The 4,771-nt window shown below is 58.6% G+C and overlaps 1 long non-coding RNA gene across 1 annotated transcript; it reads right to left on the reverse strand.

Moving 5' to 3' along the window:
* Positions 1-3,742: 3,742 nt before the first annotated feature.
* Positions 3,743-4,765, reverse strand: LOC145718433 (uncharacterized). Its single transcript, XR_014141806.1, has 2 exons — positions 4,623-4,765; positions 3,743-4,224 (listed from the first exon to the last, which is right to left on the reverse strand). It is a non-coding gene; the product is annotated as an uncharacterized LOC145718433 (long non-coding RNA).
* Positions 4,766-4,771: the final 6 nt, after the last annotated feature.

Genomic DNA, 4,771 nt, shown 5'->3' on the forward strand with positions numbered 1-4,771 from the left:
CGGGGGGACGGCGGAGGGGACACTGAAGGGCAGCAGGGGGACAGCGGAGGGGACACTGAGGGGCAGCGGGGGGATGGCGGAGGGGACACTGAGGGCAGCAGAGGCCTCGGGGTACCTCTCGGTGTCTCTTCTTTGCTCTCCCCAGTGCTTGGAGCTGCCTCTTGCGTATTGGTTTCATGCCCGAGAGGGGCCCCCGGTGCTGCCCGAAGGCTGAGTTCTGTGGTACCGGGGGGAGCGCAGACATGTCCCGCTTCCGCCAGAGCTGCTCAGCTTTCGTCTGTGTTCTGCACATTGAATTTTGCTTGATTTCCCCGGGAAAGAGTTCCATGATAGAAGAAAACTAGGATTTGAAAACCCCCGGTGGGGGTTAGCACTGGACGCGGGGCCTTCTGACGGGCTGTTTTTTTAGATCTGGACACCTGTCGGGGCCCGTTTTCACATCGTTGAGAGGGAGAGGCCAAGGTTGGGGTTGGGTGAGATGTGAGTGGGTGAGAAAATGCTCTGTCACCCAAGTGCAGAGGCTAGGGGCATGGGACCCGCGGGCAGGGGCACCCCCAGAGGTCATCTTGGGTCACTGCATGCAGAGGGTCCCTGCTGCCCAGCGTGGGGAGTGACCAGCTCCCGGCCAGGGCCCTGGAGCTCCAGGCGGGTGTTGGGGGGGGCGGCGAGCGTAGAGGAGCCCCGTGCCCCAAACAGCAGCTCTCAGACAGGCAGAAGGTCCAGAGTGCCCACCCCAGGTCGGGGGGTGCTCAGCGCTTGTGTGGACATTGAGGTGGCCCTGAGAGATCAGGTGGGCTGACATTTTCCCCCTTTATGGAGGGGGACAACAAGGCTCAGAAAGGTGACAGGAACTTCCTCCCATTTCATAAAAACAAAATGGCACAGCTGGGGACGGACCTGAGGTCCGACTCCGTGTGGCCAGTTTCATGCATTCAGGTGGCCCCAGGGTTGGGGACCAGACGGCGGGGCCTGAGTGAGGGAAGGCCTCGGAGAAGGGCGCCGGCCCCCCTCCCAGCATGGAGGAACGGCTTGCTCAGTGGGCAAAGTCCTCTGCTTTTCAGCCGCCAGCCCTCCAGCTAATGTGCTCACTGCAGAGTCGAATGAGCAGTTCCGTGTGCCCGGAATTTCCCACTGGACAATGTGCAGTCCCAGATCCCTGCCATAACTTGAGCCACAGGAGTAAGGCCTCCTCTAATCTGCTCTTCCTCTGCCCTCCCACGTCCACAGCACTTCCATCTGGGGTCAGCCTGCCTGGGGAGCCCTCCCCGACCGGTAGAGACTTGTCCGCCCACCGCTGCCCCCCTCTCCTCCTCGGCCTGACCGCGGGCCACCCAGCTTTCCTTGTTGTGCTGTGCTGTGCAGACACTTGGAGTTCATACTGGGTTATCCATCGCATCCTCAAAGGGAAAATCACTGGTGCTTAGACCTTGGAGGCAACTGCCCTGTATCTAACTGTCCTCCCTCCCTCCAGCCCTGGGGGCTCCCGGGCAGGCCGCCTGGGCCCGGATGCTGCACCTTGACCTGGCATTCTGCTGAAGAAACAAGCTGAGGTTATGGGGGGGGGGGGCCCTCCTTCCCACTGAGACTAATTCTCGCTCTTCCAGTCACACATCCTGATGTTTGACGAGTTTAAGTAACGCGGCGACTGTCAGCATGCCCCTTCTCTGTCCCGTTCTGTCCCCCTTGTCCTCAAGCACAGTGCACTCTTGAGGCCTTGGGGGTGAAGAGGCCACCGGCGCCCACGATTGCTTTGACCCTCATTTGGCCTTGCCCCCAGCTCACCTCTCAGAAGAGAGAGAGGTCTCCACGTGTCACGGGCTCCCCAACTCTGCCTGTACCACACCCAGGAAGCTTCCACGAGGTCAAAGCCGGAGGCCACCAGTGGGTCCTCCCCGCGTCTCTTCTGTGTACCCCCAGAGTATGACAGAAGTTGCCCTAAGAGATGCCGGAGAACGGAGGGGCCCACGCTTGGTTTTCCTGGCCTTCCAGAGAAGAATCAGGGAGCACTTAAAAGAGGCATCACCTTGGTGAATAAATAATGGCATGTTTCAGGAGGTGGGGTGTCCATCCTTCTCTGTAGCCCCCCTCCCCAGCCCTGCCTCGTCAGACCTGCTGCAGTGGGGTTAGAAGCTGCTGCCCCCCGCGAGCCCCACGTCGAGGTGTAGGGCAGCGACCTGAGGAGCTTTTCGTCTCTCCTTGTCTTCCTAGTGGAGAGAAGAGCATCGATTCAGGATGTTAGGGCCTTGAATCTTTTGTTGTGCTTTCTAACGTCCTTTACAACCCTTCATGAAGGTCATTAAGGGGAGTGTTGAGTTGGATGGAAAAGGTGGAGGGTTCTCTTCCACTCGGTGCTCCCAACTCCCAGGAGCTGCGCCTCTCTTCGTGCCGGTGGACACGGACCCCACCGTTCCTTTAGTTGTATTGGGGGGGCACCCGGCTGACTCCGTCAATAGAGGGTGTGACTCTGGATCTCGGGGTCGTGAGTTTGAGCCCCACGTTGGGTGTGGAGATTAGCTAAATATAAATCTTAAAAAAAAATTAATTTTATTAGAGCCAAACTATTTAAATAATTTTATTTGTTTCATCCTTTGGTAGATGAGAAAAATACATTACAAAATACATTATACAGAGGACAGCTCACAGTACACATTACTAAAAACACAATCTACATTCCAGCCAGGGCTGGTGGTAAGTTCAGAAGAAAGCCACAGAGGCCTCGAGACCCAGATTCCAGCTCTGTGGCGTGCCCCCCGGGGCCCCTCTTTTATCTCAGCCTCTGTGCGCACCAGTACTCGTTATCAGGTGGTTGTGCGCAGAGTCCGAGCCGGCTACCTCTCCCGTGCCGAAGCGACTTAGGCTCCCCCAGGGAAGAGGGGGTAGTGTGAACGGCCAGGGTCTCCGACACAGCGTGACAGAGGGCTGGTGTGCTGCAGGTGTGCAGCCCAGGGCCCCGAGTCTGGCCTCCCCCACACCAGCCTTGGCCAGCCTCGCCGGGCCCACCACCCAGGCTGCAGGCAGGTGGGGCCCCGGAGCAGGCTCACTGGCCAGGAGGCGGGCAGCACCTGGACCCTGCGGGTCCGCACAGCACCGCACGGCCTTCCCACCCCTCTCTCCCCTGACCAGCAGCTCCCAGAGCCGGGGTGAGGCCCCGGGTGCCCCGAACAAGCCCCTGGAAGCTAACCTTTCCAGCAGGACCCACCTCAGGTGAGCGGCTTCAAAGAACCCATGATTCTCCAAGCCAGACAACTTGCTTCAGGGCTCTGCCCATCTTCCTGCACAAGCCTGACGAAGCGAGAGGTCCAAGAGGTCACTCGGGGCCAGCAGAGGCCTTTCTGAGGGAGGGGAGCCAGGGAGCACCACATCCCCCACCCCTCCATTCATTTGGAAGCAATTCTCTGAAGTGGCCTCTCCAGCCTCCGTCCTCACTTTCTTTTTCTCAGAAATTTGGAAACATCTGTGACTAGGGAAGAAAAGTCGTCCTAAGCATCAAGGGCATCATTCCAGCCTGCTCCGCTGTGGTTTAGTGGGCCAGGCTCTGCATTCCGAGGGGACAAGTGCCGGTCACTCCGGGGGGCCTCCGGGAGAAACCTGGGGGGCGAGCCAGGCGAGCTTCAGCAGCAAAGTGCAGCCCCTCCTCTGAGCTGCCAGGCCCTGCCCCTCCCCCACCGCCCAGGCAGCGAGGGGGGGACGAGGGTGGGGCGGGAGGTGGGAAGAAAAAGAAAGATGAGTCAAGACCAGCATCTTCAAATTAACAAACTGTAATTGTTTTCCCAAAGATACATTTTTTTTCATACACATCCATCATACACTGTAACCAAAAAAAGCAGTGTACATGAAATAAGAGAAAATAAATTAAAAATCCATAGCATAGGTAAGGAGGTTCTAGTCTGGAGCACAGCTGAGTTTCCAGCAATATAAGGAGGCTCGAAAGTTCCTTTTGTAAGAATGCCTGCTAGCAGGGGTTCCAGCCAGGTGGTTGGTTGGTCTGTGAGTCAGTCTTGAGTACTTGGAACTGTGTTTTTTCCTTAGCGTTTAGAATAGCCATCATTGTCCTGCAATAGGCAGAGCTATCACGTCCAGGAAAAACGAGGGAGGGAACCACAGAGGCAGCGTGAGATCCGAATACAGCATTCAAAGGTAATTGGTCCAGTGGCGCCGGGGGAGGGGGGGGTGGAGGCACGGCTCTCCAGGGTTAGCCATCTTCCTTGGGGGGTGTGTACCAGCCTGCAGAGAAGCCAGGAGACAGTCGCGGGGCGCAGGCCCGAGCCCACCCTCCCAGCCCGGTCCCCAAGGGCACCTCCAGGGTCATGGGTGGGAAGATCCTAGCAAGGCCTTCCCAGTGCGGGGACTGGGGAACTGTCTGCCGTGACAGGACACGGTGACATGAGCTTTCTGGAAGGCCGTTCGGGCAGAGGGCAGCCACCGAGCCCCCCCACCCCCCAAGTATTACGGGCTGGCAGTGCTTTTCTGGGGAGGGAGGGAGTGGATGTCACCACCTCCAGCCCTTCTCTGGAGAACAGGGGCAGGCATGGTGGTAACAGGTAGTAAAGGCTCAGGAACCGAAAGAGCGGCTCTTGCTCTCTGGCAGGAAGTGACGTTCTCGGGCCCTGGCCGTGGCTCACCGTTCTTCTCGTGGATCTGCACCAGGGACTTGTAGGACTGCTGTGCTCTCGTCAGGCTGTACTGGGACTGGGACAGGAGACCACCATCAACAAGGCTGGCCGTGCCCCCCCACTCCCCCACCGCTGCCGGCTAGAGACCCCGGCGCCCC

The sequence above is a fragment of the Leptonychotes weddellii genome, unplaced genomic scaffold (genome assembly GCF_054177405.1).
Source record: "Leptonychotes weddellii isolate Sample4059 unplaced genomic scaffold, ASM5417740v2 HiC_scaffold_15610, whole genome shotgun sequence".
Lineage (NCBI taxonomy): Eukaryota > Metazoa > Chordata > Mammalia > Carnivora > Phocidae > Leptonychotes > Leptonychotes weddellii.